The following is a 16,477-nucleotide window of genomic DNA, read 5'->3' on the forward strand; positions in this document are numbered from 1 at the left end:
ATGTACAATTACCTGGGGCTAGAGCCATTTTAGACATGAGCAATCAGCAAACCAGTGTACTGTCCACGCCTCATTGGCCTCACTGATTGAGATCAATATATATCGATGAAAGGCTGCAGGGAGCTGTTGGTTGCCATTTTATTGTGTATTGTATAATGACACCATGAATTACATATGGCGCCGTCTCAGTAGCGTGCTAACTTCTTGCGGTGATGTGCAGCAAGATTAGACGGCGCGTCCGTTTCCTTTTTCAAGTAAATTTTGTTGAGTTCAGTTTCTTGGAATCTGTATACGGATGAAATAGAGAAGGTGACTATAAAAATGGTTGGACTGCATCTGCGAGTGCAGCCAGGTGAATGATTGTCCTCTACCTGCTATCATGCACCCCCACTGAATCCGTGCTAGTGTGAATCAGGCTACTAACACACGTGAAGAACCATGACTTGGTAATTACGGGGGGAGATTTACAACACACTTGACTGCAGTTAATGAAACTACACACACTCTGTGTTAAAAAAAAAAACAACCCAAAACATTTGTTTATCATATGTACACTTTCTTTTTAGTATTTTGGGATTTGTATCTCCATGACTGTGCGTCTGCCACAGCCCTTTGAAAGATTAAAGATTGAGAGACTACATAGTTTCATAAAATAAACATTAAATTCAATCTATTGTCGAGTTTGTCCGTACAATAACAATCTGGGATCGTTTTACTGGCTGAACGTTCAAGCGGGCCTTGTTAATACAGTCAATGGATGGAGGCCCCCAAAAACCGGTCATGATGGATGTCCACTGTAGCAACTACGAGATGAATTCCTCAAAATATGTCTGAACTTATATTTTGTTCGATATTCAGTTCATTTCATTCACACGAACGTCCTGGAGGCACCTAATTTAGACCTAATGTAGACTTTATTCTGGGCCAAAATTATCTAAATCACAAAGACTCTCAACAGGAACAGCTGCAGAGCTCACACTAGGGGAAAGAAGGTGTGTGTGTATGTGTGTGTGTGTGTGTGGGGGGGGGGGGTTCAGCCAAGGGACCTCAGTCATCTCAAGGCAGCTGCGTTACACTTTCATAGAGGTGGGCTCACATAGATGCAATGAATTAATCAGGTATAGGCACCATGCATGTATAGGTTCAGAAATCAACTCAAGTGTGTTCGAAATGCATAAAATTATGAAAATCTTGTAATGTGGTGATGTACTCATGTCTGCCCTGATCAGCTATGAAATCATTCACACCACATTTGAGCTGTATACAATAATCAATCAATATAACAAACAGGACTGATTTCCTTTTGCCTCTCTCTCTCCCTCCCTCTCTCTCTCTCTCTCTCTCTCTCTTTCTCTCTCTCTCTTCCTCTCTCTCTCTGAGATGGTCAGTGTTGAATTAAGCACATTTGAAGCCTGATTATGCATTCTTCCGTAATGTGGCCTTCAGTGGCCACTAATTTAGAAACAGAATTTTCCCCAGGGCTTATTTCTGCTTTACTTGGTATATATGGACTCCTATATAGATGATTCACCTCTTATTTCAAAGGAGCTGGGCTAGGAAGTCATGGGCAGGTTCTACTGGGTCAGGGGGTTCGGACCTCCATATTTCTCCAAGCCGGCCATGCTTTCACACTAACCATCTCTGGAAGTACTGGCTGTTTCCCGCAGGCGAGCCGAGCCCTTCTCTTGTGGTGTCAAACCAAATGTAAACTAATCTGTCAACCTAAATGTGCACAGCTCAGTATTCTGCATGTCTGAGAGACCCGAGGGAAGAAACTCATGTACTGTACAGCATCAAGCAAAGACCAGGGCCTGGCAAGCACAGGGATTCTATGGCGCGTGATAAAACAAAGACAGCTATGTGTTATAAAGTGCAGGTTGTAGGGAATTAAAGTGCAACCAGACTAGATCAAAGAAAATAAGACAATGTATCACAGCGGAGGTTAGCGTGAATTCCTGAATATTGAAATCTGTTCGTTTTCAGAAGTGGTTCCACGTAAACACTGGAATCATCACTTCAAGCCACACAACTCCTATATCTGATCCAACTTGATTAAATGGCAACCTAGAAAAACACACCGTCCCTGCTGCATACCGCCGGTGACCAGCCCACTCGGTCAACTAAATCTCAAATTAGACTCTGCTATCCTTTTTGACCTGCAGTCAGAGCGGCAGGAGGCAGAGGGCATTGCTGTCTGGACCTGCAGTTTAACCACTGGGTAGAAGGAGAGTTCTGAAACTCTGCTGCGTCAGTTCTGGCTGGTTCCGTCTGTGACCGCTAACTTCTTAGAGGCCAACTGCTGGGCCTGCTGGAAAGGAACCTCGGCGCTGTAAGCCTACATCCTGCAGTAAGTAATTAGGTAAAGCTTTATTTATACAGCACACACAGTTAGAAAGTACTTCACGGATACTGAAATCAATAAAACAAAATGAATTACAGTCTAAGATGTATGATAGCACAAAGAGCAAATGACAAAAATAACAAATGTGCAACACAACATCAAAAAGGGAGTCTAGACTTGGAGGAGTGATAGGAAACATTTGTGTTTGAAATCATTAGAGGTCTGCAGGAGAACTGAGCTGATCTGTTCACGCTGAGATTCTCTGATGACTGATGTGTTGTGGTTTGTTTTTTTTTTGGATTTGAAGCAGAAAGTCTTCAGAAATATGTCTGAATGGACTCCAGGACTGGAGGAGTGAAAACAAATAAACACTCAACAGATTCATTTTGGAAGAGCTGCAGCCAGTGGGAAACTCCGACAATCGACGGCTACACTGATGCTACAAGTGGCAATTAGGGGCTATATGACACGCTACGCACCTGATCCACTGTGTCTGTACTTGTTTATGCAATGATCTTAATGTCTGTTACTTGTGGCATATCTTTCTTACATGACAGCCTGAAGGTTAAAGACAAATTTCTTTCACTTACCTTCCCTCTCAACTCAAATATCAAATAAATTCAGGATAAATATTTGATCCACAACACACACATAGTAAGATATGACAATCTCACCGTCCACATGATAAATAAATCATATATACCGCAGCAGTTAGTCTTGTCTTATTTGTCATTTTACATAATCATCATCTTAACTGGGAGTGTAAACACTTTGGTGGCCTACTTCTCTCATTGTTTCATATTTTGGAGGCGTGTGAAGTATGGCCGACCTCACCTGTCCCTTGGGTAGCCCATGGTTATTTGTGTGTGAAGATCCAGTGGAGGTGCATGAAATGTGGCTCATTTGTGCCTTCTGATCTCATCTGACAGGGCTGAGAATAAATGGTGGTGACAAAACTGTGCTGATTTGTGCAGATGTGAACTCTCCTCAGGGAGCCTCTTTTGCGCACGCGCTTCATTGATTTCCCAACTGTGGGGAACTGCGGTACCAGAGGTCAGGGCCCAGTACCCTTGCACACATATTCATTCTTTTAGCGGAGTAAGATAAGTGAAATAGCACCACGCATGACAACTGGCCTAAATGGTGCACAGCCTTTGCTAAGGAGGTCGTCTCAGAGCTGCATAGATAGACAGTTAAATAGATCTAAGTCCAATAAGTAACCTTTGACATCCTCTGGTTAGTCTTGCAGCACTCCGGTAAAGCTATTGGCCCTTCTTCTGGTAAAGAGCATCAGAAGTCAATATATCATTTGTCAGCTGAGGAGTGGCACGCGACTGTCTCCCCGCACATTTATCATGCCATTACAGCTGAGGGGTTGCAAGCAAAGTTAAGTAAGGAAGCAAAAAGAGGGAAAACATGCTGTTTTAATGACATCTGGGATTGATTTCTAGTTGTCAATGCTAAACCATTAAGTGCTGCTCACTGGACCAGTGGTTTCATATCAAGGCGTATTCCATCATTGTCATCCGTCCGTTTTTAAATCATCAATCTGCTTGTCAGGTTGAGTAAAAAAGTGTTCTCCAATCAGTTTGTGTAAATGCTACAGAAAATTAAACACTGCGTTTCATTCAAATCATTTTCACTTGCGTGTTTTGTTTATTAAATAAACAGTAAGCATCTGATATGGCCTACCGTTCTACTATTGTAGGTGATCTTGTGTAATCAGAAGCTGAAAGACAGAATTGATTTATGATTCCTGCATCCTTCTGCCCAGAGGTATTGATAGACCACTCGTCACACTGCATCTCATTGCCAGTATTGATTGCGCTGTAATTCAGGGTGGGGGGCTGTGACCTTAGATACGGTTGTGGATTGCCTGACTGTCACTCACTTCACATCAAGGGTCACACGCAACCCTCATACAATCCATGAAGCCAGTGGGAGATCACACTCTTCGCGAGGAGCACTCTGGCTGATCATTTCTCTCTGACTCAATGTTACAAAAAGATCCATCAACATAATATGAGAAATACATCAGTAGAAGAAAGTACTAATATTCTGACCCAGCTAGCGTTTTGTTCTTGAATATCACCATGCAATGTTCTACTGCAGTAGGAGGGTCTCTTTTGTTGTTGCTCCCAGAATGTTTTTGTTTTTTTTCCTGAAAGGATAACATCTAAAAGTATCCTTTAAAATATAACCAAAATATAACTGCCTGTAGCGCTCCATGGTAACTGTTTTAGATGTAGACCTCGGAGCGTCAAACATCTCCTGCGACATCATTCGCTTCACTGTCAGAATTTGATCCATGTGGTTTGTTTACATACAGAAAGTCAAGAAGACCTGATTAAATTATTCATTTACCTCCAAATTAGCAGAAGGCTAACCAGAAGAGCACCAGAAGTGAGCGCTGTGAGAACCGGTTTGAATGTAAGGGGTGTTCATTTATGAAAATATGATGCACTGCAGCCTAAAACATGTTCTTGGGGACATAGAACTCTATGGGATCTGTTAGCTTGGAGTCTTCTGGAGAGAAAGACGATGGAAAAGCTCCTTTCAACCACCACCTATAGTCCTTCCTACACCTCGCAGTCTGTGTGTGCCGTTCTCATATGTAAACATGCCTATTTATAAATGCCTGGGTGTTTTCATGTGTTGGTGGGTGTGCAGCAGGTTCCATGTGTTTTGCATAATGAAACCCGCTTGAAATCTCACAGCTTTGGACTATTTGTGCCTGCATTTATGTTTGTGTTGGCATGCGTGGGCCGGCTCTGGATGTGTGACAGGTGAAGCCTCCACCTGGCCCTGCTGAGTACACCTGCTCCCTCTCTGGCTGGTGACGGGGAGGGGGCCGACGGTTGCCATAGGGAACAGGCAGACCAGTGAAAGGATTTCTTTTAGGGGCAATCTGGAGGTCCATGGGAGAGCACTTAGTTCCTCGGGGCTACTGGCATCTGTCAACGCTCGTGGACTGGCACAAAAAAAAAAACCCCAACAATTAACTTCATTATCTCACCTGGTAATGTTAGTCAGGGTGCGAGCATATTCTTTTCTCCTATAATGGAACGTAGGCTGTGTTTAATTTGAGGCTGTGCATCAGTCTGCTGTTTGCCTCAGTGGTATATTTCTGTCTCCTGCTTATGTTTCATTGGAGCGCCTCCTCAGAAGCCCCCACCCCCTTCATGTTAGTACCAATATAGCTCCGATGACTCCCTTCTTCTTCTGTACTTCCCCCTCTATGTGTGTTTTTGTGCACCTAATGCATCTGAGCACGGAGGCTTCCATCGACAGCATATGTTTGTACTGTCAGGCCACGTGACCGCGAGGAATCCCGCGAGTGGAACTGAATGCATGTCCTGTTTCTGGAACACACAGAAAGTCTTAATGGTTGGAAATATTCTGATGAGGAGATGACTAACAACTTGGAAATCCAGTGTTGATGCTGGTTTGTTTGCGCTGCTCAAATGAGTGGACACAGAGGCGCAAGATAAAATCTGAGTGTGACGAGAAATATCAGTATTGTACAGCAGAAAATAGACCACTAAAATCAGCATCCTTTCAAATGCAGACATGATGAGAATATTGATGAAATCACAGATAAAGCCAGTAGTAGAACATGCCTTCAAAAGAGTGTGTCATATTGTAGTTATCGACTGTGGAAGATGCCAGTGAATTTGCATTTCTCAGCAGGATTCAGTAAATCGGGGGGACGGGGGGGGGGGGGGGGGGGGATGGGGAAAACCCCTTGAACTGAACAAAGCCCCACAAAGATTTTCGCTCTCATGAAAGTAGGCCTCACAGTGGTGGCAAAACGAACGGCATCCAAAACTGTGTCTCATGAGTGAGGCGTGGGTTAGTAGAGAATTATTCTACAACAGCATGCCCATTGGTTCAGAGAGGAAAAGACAGCTCAATCCACTCATGGGGGGGAAGGGAGGGGAGGGGAGGGGAGGGAAGGAGGAGGGGGTTAGTGAGTGAGTGGTAGACGGCATGGAGAGATGAGGATTCAGCCGGAGGAAGCGTGGATGGAAGAAGAAGAAAAAAAGACTTCCACAGAGTATCCAGAGAAGAAAATATCACAGAATAAGGAGCTGAACAAATCTGTTAATAAGATAAAAGCAAGACAGGTATATAACAAGGGGGGGGGGGGGCAACATTGGACAATGGAGGCTTGCAATATAGTTGCCATGGAGATGAGCAAGTCTCCCAAGCCTCGTCATTTCTCTGACTCCTCCTGTGAATGCTGGGATAAAAATAGATATGGGCAGAGAACAAAGAGCTATTAAAAAGAAATAAAAGACAAGATGAGTGAAGAAGAAAGGTTGTGGAAAATTAGGGACGTGTATAAATGTGCACGTTTGTATTTGTGTGTTTGATAGCTGAATGAAAACGGTGTGAAGCAACAATGCGGCCACGCTTAAATGGGGGAGCAGAATGACATCGGGAAAGGAAATTCCATCATTAAAGCAACAGGATGTCATGGGCTTTAGCTTTTATTATTATTATTATTATTATTATTATTATTATCTACAGTTTTATTTTCAAATTACTTGTTTTATTTGTCTCTCTTCACGATTATCTTCTATGATGCATTCGAAGTCTTTTTAAAAGTGGTTTCCTCTCACCTCTATGATATTTTCTTCTCTTTTATTCTACTCTTCCTTCTCACCCTTCGGTATGATGTGCTGTGGCGGGGTAGCAGATGGTAAACCTGATGTTTAGAAATCTGGGTAATATTTACATCAGACAGTAAAATAGCAAACATGAAAGGATAGTAGGTTGATTTTGTCGACTCAAGGGAGACATCCGGTCCGGAGAGAGACCCGGAGAGCGCCAGCTGTGCCGAGCTAACAGGACAACCACTTATGGGACATCCCATCTGCTGCCCACCGCCCATCCCAGTTGCCAACCTCTGGGCTTCGGGAAAATATGTTCAGAGCTCCCCTGCTGTTTGCATTTCGTAACAGTACTCACAGCAACATCCACAATTTAACAAACCTCTGAGGCTGCAGCTTTTAGTGCATGAAATCCCAAAAAGAAAAATTAAAATAAAATTTAAAAAGTATCGCTAATATTCATGATTTGTCCACTCGGAGAGAAATGAGACTTGCACTATATTTCCTAAGAAAACTAAAACTAAAAACAACTGCCAAACAGGCCGCTGGAGCTTGTGAAATGCCCCTTGTGCTTTCACCTTTTCTTTATTTTAATTCACATGTACTTTGACATTTACAACACTTGTTTTATTTTTCGACATAAACCATCTTGTTTTGCTGTGCTTTTTGATTTTAGAGGGCTAAAAGAAATAGGACTTGGATGACACTTGAAACATTTACATCCCATAATGATCCTGATGCATTTTCCATCTTAGAGCAACAGACTCCCCACGATCAGCCCATCCACTGCTGCACAACAATCTCCAATAATTTGAAGCTCAATATGGTTTTTCCGTACTTCCCGGACTGCTCTAATTTCTTAAGTGCAAAGCATCTTTCTGCTCTGTGGCATATAGAACAGCCTCGTCCTCTCTTCTGTGCCGGATTTACAGCCACCATCAGTCACATGCCACTATGCCAGACACCTGAGTTATGATGATTATCTTGATGCCAGTGACCCTCCACTCCCTCAGTCCTTCATCCTCCTGACTACAGCAGCAACACATGGATCAAACCTGCCTGTGCAGCACCATCTGGTGACCGCTGCTGTGATTCAGGAAGCCTTCTCACAGATGAATGTGGAAGAAGAATCTCAACTCAGGTTTTTCACTCCCATCCTGTAATACCGCTCTGATCCTCTGGATGGGGTCTCAATCCTGTTTCGTTCCTTCAGGATGATGGTGTGAGGAAAACTGACAACCAGCACATTGACTGGAAACAGGAGACTTCTCTTTTATTATCGGCACATTTCCTGTTCTTGCAACATACTCTGATGCACTCCTCCGTCAGGGATTGACTCGACCCTCACGTGGCCCCCGTTATTTTACCTCCACCCACAGCTCTGATTAGAGCTGCAGAGCAGATGCGTTCTGCTGGCCTCTAGAAAAATCGCCATATTTGGCATCACAAATGTCCACAAAGAGAGACAATATAACCATATGGAGTACATCTGTCTTCATCAGGTAAAGTCTTTCATTTTCATATAGGCTTAAAATACAATATGTGAAAGACAGCATGCAATATTACTGCATTTTAAATAGCAAAATAGCAAGGCCTGATGGCCTATTGCACCTTAAAATGCACCACTACAGCACACTTCCGTCTTGCAAAACACTGACCCTACATTGATGTACAGGAAGTTAGGTTGTAAATTGTTTACAACTATTAACCAATGGTTTATTCAGTGTTTATAATGTAAGTAATAATACCTTTACAACAATTTACAAATCCTTTATAAGTGGAAACTTATTGTAAAGTGGTAGTAATCCTTTTACAAAAATGCCTTTTTAGCCTTTCAGGCTATATTTTCAGTTAGCTTGTGCATCTATATAAAAATGCAACCCCCATAATATATAAAAATGCATTTCTTTTTTATTGTTTTATGAAAATTGTGCCACATACTCAAATGTGGCATTGTTAAACCTGCTTCAGCATGACCTCTGCATGTATCATAAATGATGTGCGAAAAGAACAATGTTGATTTAATCCAGCAAAAGAGCTTAAAACAACATTAAAATAAGTACAGGCTGGAACTGACATTGTGCTGTAATGTGATGACAATGTCATGTTCAGAGATCTTCACAAGGAAGTCATTGGAATATATATATATATATATATATATATATATATATATATATATATATATATATATATATATATCCAGTTTCGTCACAACGCGTGTAACACATCTGGGTCATATTAAATTTACGCTGACTAAAGTTGCAGCTGCCTGTCTTTGGTGTCAGTCAGAGATTGTTTTTGGGTGACGCCTGGAGGCTAAATGTCTTTATCAAAGGTGTGAGCTCCAATTCCAGTAGAGTACTGTAATTATAGCGCAGGCCCGGCTGTTATTATTAGATTACTTTCCTAGCATGCAGGCTTTTGTATGTGTCAAAAATCAGCCACGTTCCCTTGTGATGTCTGAGACACCGGCTGCTCCTTTTCATCTGTTTTTTCACATTGATAAAATTAGCAATAGTTGTTCTTTTCAGATGTATCAGGCACAAAGAAGCCTAAAAATAAAATAAAAAAAGACGGTTCGGTCCTTTTTTATTACAACAGAAAACCAATGTTGACATTTTTCTTAGAAAACAGACAGAAAAAACAACCCGCTAAAAGATATGTCAATACACATTAAGTTTTACGTTTGTCCTCACTTGCACAATTAGTCGCGGATTTTGTGGTATATCAAAAGATCGTAGTGCTCATCGGCTGTTACTGACATAGCCTCTCTGTATTCAAGCCTCCATGATGCTATGGAAGTAAAAGATCTGCTTTCTGTTTAGTTTTTTTCCACCATGTAGAAATATTCATCCATGATTTTTAAACTTTTGAATTTTGACAAAACAACAAAACCTGATGCCTTCCATCTGAGAGTTACCTGTCGTGACAGTGTGTGGATTTTTATCGGTTATGCGTATGTGTGTGTGTGTGTGTGTGTGTGTGTGTGTGTGTGTGTGTGTATTTGAGATCATGGCAAAATATGGCCCTGACACACTGCTGTAGCATCCTCTACAACACAGATAAATTCTGAGTACTTTGGCATGAACACCCCAGACACACACACCTCACACCTTCCACGCTCTTATTTGTTTAGAGTCAGATGACGGCTTGGTTATAACTCATGTTATGTTATTGTAGTAATGAGAACTCATGGGTTGGAACTCATTACGTGACTATAAGAAGAATATGTGATCACACTGACTCGTGTCATTACACACATTTTGCAAACTGTAAATACACACTGAGCCTTTAGAGATTTATGTTGCTCCCTGATTGTGAATTGAAGTTTTTCTACTGCCTGATTTATCATTTTATCCGGCAGACTTACGACAGAAAGTATTCTCTTATGTGAATAGTGATTGTGGCATATCAATTTCTTTTGTTTTGCAGGAACCTCCTGAGTCATGGTAAGGACGCCTTGCAGTCGGGTCCCAGTCTGGACATGTCTTACCGCGGCTGTGGTGCCATCAGCAGCAGCAACACTTGGGTTCTAGAGCCTGGCTACAAACAGCTGCCTCATTAAAACTCAGAGAATAACATTTTATAACTGGCTCGCTACCGCCAGTCTGATTCTCCTGAGCTTTGTCGTGTCTAAGAACTTTTCACACATCTCCGCAAGCTTCTACCTCACAGCCTCTCTCATCACTCTTACCTTCCCTGCTGCTGAGTTTCTACAAGCTATCCATCCAAATTCTTTTGCAGTCATTTACTTCTTCCCTTTTACGCAGTACTTGCGCAATAAAAGCCTGTCCTTTGCTACCAGTTGGTATTACCAGCTGCAACCAGTTTGTCATGATGGTTATAATGGTGAGTCGCCCTGACTGCGCATGCTCTCTTCATGGATACTCCATTCGAAATGAGCACATACAGCCGTCATTCTCTCCAGACCAGATCTTGGGAGGCAGACGTATTATTTGTAGTACTTTTGCAATCTGCTGCTCTATATTTTGTCCCGTTAGACTGCATATGGCACCCTAATCAGCTAAAGGCGAATGTGATTTACATTCACTGTCAGTTCTCCCCTCCTGTATCACAATTCCAGACATGGCCAAGGTCACTTTGGCCCTGAATCCAACGGATGGTCTGTCCAATCTTTCTTATGAGCCACTGGCCGTTAACATTAAGGACTCTTCTACTTGGCTCTTTGTCCCGACAGAGAAAGACGCTTCAAGTAGCCGATGTACAGGACGTGCATAACATATCTATCATGGCAGGGAGCCCGTCTGCATAAGAAACCAGATAACTGTCTACAATACAAAACAAGCCCTTGGCACATTTTAATGTATAATGCATAATAATTAGAAAACTTCCTATGACAATATTTGGTTGCTTTATTTCTACTTGAACTGCATAATACGCAATCATAAATGAGACAAGCCTCCCCCTCAGCAGGAAACATCCTCCGCGTGAGAGTTCTTGGCAAGACGAACTGGACACTGTTTTAAATTCACATTGTACATTCATTTGATCGACTGTATTAATGTCCAGATAATCTGTCTACGTTTATAGATTCCTACATGGGAATCTGATTTTGTGATGAGACACATTCCTGTTGTCCGTTTGCTGACTGCTAATTCAGGTTCGCGGCACAAATCCAAAGTATGTATCTCACCTGCTCAAGGCCCACCCAGGAGTCTGTGAGCCCATAAAAAGATTGTTTTTTTTACTGGGTTTCATTTGTTTGTATCTTATGTATCTATTCTACAGCCCATTCTATTATTTAGGCTCCTTTTTCTACCACTACAGGTCTGGTTGGGAAACGAAAAGTCTCTGACTAAACAGGATGAGTCTATCAGCCTTGGTTTACACAATACTACTAATACTCCTGCTACTACACTCTATGATGTACTACATTACACAGGAAGTATGCAAACACAGCAAAAACTAGAGGGCAAAGTGAACTCACATGTAAAACCCAGTTTCAAGACAACACGCACATTTTTTGCCATTTTGAACAGATGTGCCCCCAAATTTAAATGGTTCTTCCTTATGTAGCTGATGCTATTACCCTCCACCAAGTTTGGGGAAAATCGGCCTCTGAATTTTTAAATAATTGTGCAAACAGGCAGACAAATAGCACCGAAACCTGCAGGAACAATAAAAGGACATACACACATTAGAATTCAACTTTGTAATGCTTCCTATCAGAGCTTAGTAATAAAGCTGCGCCAGTGCACGATTATATTCGGCCACGTGTGTGTGTGTGTGTGTGTGTGTGTGTGTGTGTGTGTGTGTGTGTGTGTGTGTGTGTGTGTGTGTGTGTGTGTGTGTGTGTGTGTGTGTGTATCTGGCTGCTGCACCAACATTGAGGGTTGTGTTGCTGAAATAAAGACCGGAAAAAAGCGAACAGGATAAGAAAGGAGAAAAAGGGAGACGTGAAGAAGTGCAGGAGCTTCTGTACTGGAGTGTGAGAAGGAAAAATAGGCCAGGGCTAATCCCCAACATTATGGCTCAGCATATGATTAGAGGATGCTTGAGTAATTGTGTAACCAAGTAAAATGCCATTAAGTCACACAAAAATAATTGTATTTTCCTGATTTAACCTTAAATCTACAGACCTGCAAATCTTTCCACACTAAGATCTTTAAGCACATCAGCTTTTTTTTTTCCAGAATTGTATTGTTATTTCATCACTCACAGCTAAATCCCTAACTGATAATTATTAATAATGATCCCTGTTTTTCATAACATATCCGTTGTAAATTCTTAACGGCATTCCCATTTATTCCCAGCCAAGCGTGTGTCTCTCCTGAATTCAGCTGTTGGCAAGCTGCGGGGATGTTCCACTTAGATAAAAAGAAATACCCAACATGTACTCTTACTATCAGCTGTGATAAAACATTTGGCAGGTGCCTCACTCAATCTGCTGGGAGAGTCATGCATGCAAGACTTGATGTAAACTATGGGAGTTCTTTTTGTTTCTTCTTCTTCTTTTAAATGAAAACACACTGCAGATACACAGTATGGCGTCGGATTCTGATTTTCTGCAGTCTTATCAAGCTGTGCTCACTGTTCCAATACCAGACCGCAGTGAGGCAGGCAGTGCTACACTCTGCAGTGCTTCTTGGCAAGTAAAGTCAAAAGGTAAATAGTTTGGAGAGTTTACAGCCTACACATTATGTTTTTTTATTATTTGTTGGCGTCTGACAAATACATTTTTACTGATTACAGCCTTCCCCTCACCTCAATCAAGTTTATTATCCTAACAATGTCTACTTTCCATGAGCTGCTTTAGCTATCATGGACTCTGCAGTTGTCTAGGCTCTGAGGCTGCAGCTCATAAGGAATGAAAGGGTCTGACATGTACTTTCTAAAATATCCTGCAAACGAGTGTAGAGAGGCTTACATGGGCATGATATGATCTTAACTTTCTCAGTCGGTCAAAAGCACAGTGGCTGCATATTGCACTAATTGCAGACGTTGATGAGGAGTTCAAGTAATTTAGACAAAAGCAGATGAAAGCATCAAGACCTTTCAGGTCCAAAAGGGATAATAAAATCGAAAGAGAGAGTCTGGAGGACTACAGCACCTACTTCACATGATCATTAAAGCAGAAGAGTTTGGAATGGGTGTCCGGGTGGTTTCGCTCATCAAAGTGTGCATCATGAAAGCATGTCCCTGAGTCAAATCCAGCCCAAAACCATTGTTGCATGCCAGCCTCTTTTCTCTCTCAATCCATCCTTTCTGGCACTTTGAGGCAGGACTAAAACGAGGGCAAAAATATCCTCAAAGTGTCACGTACTGCAACCGTTACAACACTTGCTTAGCTTTTTAGCGCCAAGCTTTGATTGCAGACGGTACATCACCTTTTTAAGTTACCATGGGGTTTATACACTCTGGGTTATTTCAAATATGCATCCCATATCTCATTACCGTGGCCCAAAATGACAGACAGCTCCCTGCAGGTGTGCGCACTCTCAGACAGAAGCACAATCCACATTCCATCACAATTTATATCCTTCCAAACCAACTGTGCTGAGCCCTGACAAGCTTTCAGATTTTATACTCGGCGCACCGTCTGCACAGCTTTGGACACACCGCTGACAAGGTTAGCACACTTATGCTGTCAGAGGAAATGCACTGCAACATGTCAGTTGTGACTCGGAACAGGAGAAAGATTATGCTGAGAATATACTACAGAGGATCTATCATGGACACTGATGTCATGGTCACACGAAAAAGGCAAGATTTAATGTCAAGTTTGACACACAGGGTGGGGCTGACCTTGTCTTTAGGAGGTAAATCCTTTGTAAAACTGCGTGCTTGGAGCTGAGAGTACAAGAGGCAGACAAGGACTTTTTCACTTATCATTCACGTCACTTGCTCAGATGAAGGGCACCTCAATTTTTCATTACATCAGATTTGAACAAATTCAAACCAACATGTAGTTCATTTAATTTGAATGCAACCCTTATAGTCTATGTGCATTTATATTCCTTATGCTTCTGTGTCTATGGAGAGCAGTTTCTTTATTAGGGCCTGAGCCCGGAGGCACTCCGGGGCAAAGACCCTATTAAGTTTGCTCGTTTCTACTTGTGCCCTTTTTTTTGTCTTCGTAGATGTCGTCATGGTCCGCGGTCAGCTTGTTAGCGTCCAACAGGACAGCAACAAGTCAAGCTGTGATTGAACTTGAAGAACATCTGTTTGATTGCAAGACGAATTACTTTAAACAAGTGACATTCAATTCAAAGTTAAACCTCGTGGGTAGGTCAGATCACAAGTGGACTGTGTTCTCCATCAAGACCCTTTCCTCTGTAGGTTCTCCTCAGTGTTGGTGTGGTGGTCTACAGCTGCTCTGTACTGCCTAAATGTATCAAACCGATCAAGGAAAACCATCCAAAGCGGATTGTACACTCAACCGTACATCATGGTTGTAGTTATAGCAATGCTAGCAGCCAAATGCTACCATCAGCATGTCAACACGGTCAGTGACAACGCTGATATTACGCAAATATAATGTTCACCGTGTTCATCCTCCAAGTTCATATGTGTGTTAATCAGCAGTACACATGAAGTAAAGCTGCGCTTGATAGAAATATTGTGAGGTTTCTTGTTAAAATTATGGTAGCTGAAGTTTTACTTACTGAACCTCAACTACTGCGTCAAGCAGAGGACTTGATAGTAAGCAGAAAAAATTCTCTGTCATGATGACAGCACAAGCACTAAAAGAGAGGCACTACTGCCAAACAGACACGGAGGATGTTATCGGGAGGTTTCGATCTCTTATTCACTAAATAATGCTGCATGCTACCAAGATTATTCCCCACTGGGATGCCTTTTGAGTAGAGGGTTACTCATTCCTTCTTCCACAATATTTTCCAACAAAATCTGATCATTAGTGGATGTCTAAGAGCTCCAAGTCTGCATTTCTCACCTTGACATTACAGCTCTGCGGCCCCTGTGGCAGGGGATTATATCTACAGCCAGCTAGCTCGCTACAGGATAATTCTCCTCCCACTCTAAGCCCAGAGACTACAGGGGGTTACTTTGCCCAATTTGAGATGTTATTCAAAATAGTGTCCTGCAGTGTGACGGCATGGCATTATCACAATATTCATTCATCAAATGCAGAGGCCTTAAAAGACAGGCCATGTGTACAGTATCAGCCTGAAAGTCTGACAACGCTTTCCAGTAATTGTCCCTTGTGGGAATATGCAAATAGGAGCCATGGTTCTGGTGTGCATCTTTAGATCTACCTGCACTACAATTCTGAACTCAGTCAAATCTCCATGCTATGAAACACTGATTCAGAACATTATCATGTTCAAAACTCCGATCAAACCCATCGGGTCGGTAAAATCCAGCAACCATGGGAGCTTTTATAGTGCAGTGGGACTCCAAATCCCATAACAGGAATATTATTAACCAAAGAACAGCTGGCCTGCTTACCAGTGGACCGTGGAACGCTGTAGAGGAACATCTGATGTTTAAGAGACATTTAAGAACATACAGCTGCCGGTTATTAGCTAAATCTTTACAAATGTGCTGCAGTGCAATAATACTGCAATTCATCATTATTTACCATGCAAAAAATACCAAATAGTTTCCATTTCCATTTTAAATTTGATGATTTGTTGAATCTATCACTTTTATATACTCATAAATTTGGGGATTTGGATAATAAATGAACAGAGTTTTTGTTAAGATGTGATTCTTTCAGCAAATAATCTAGTAACCTACTAGAGACCTCAAAAAATGCAATGCAATTTTTTCAAAACTGGAGGCACAATGAAATATGTTTGATTCTCACAAATCTTGTTATATTCCTCCGATCTCAAAGTAAATATAAATGGGACAATTTATCCGTGCATGTTGAACACAGTGGACGCGTCGGGATTGCTGGTGGATGCATGGTTCCTTTTATAGATATCGCTTCAGGCTCAGGGATATTGGGGAATGCTCATTTTTCTAGATTTATAATCTACGAATAATACAATAAACCATGGATTTCTCAGCTTTCAGGCCAGAATTACGTAAT

This window comes from Aulostomus chinensis, chromosome 15, assembly GCF_037954235.1.
Source record: "Aulostomus chinensis isolate RoL2024-O1b breed Wild chromosome 15, RoL_Achi_v1.0, whole genome shotgun sequence".
Classification (NCBI taxonomy): domain Eukaryota; kingdom Metazoa; phylum Chordata; class Actinopteri; order Syngnathiformes; family Aulostomidae; genus Aulostomus; species Aulostomus chinensis.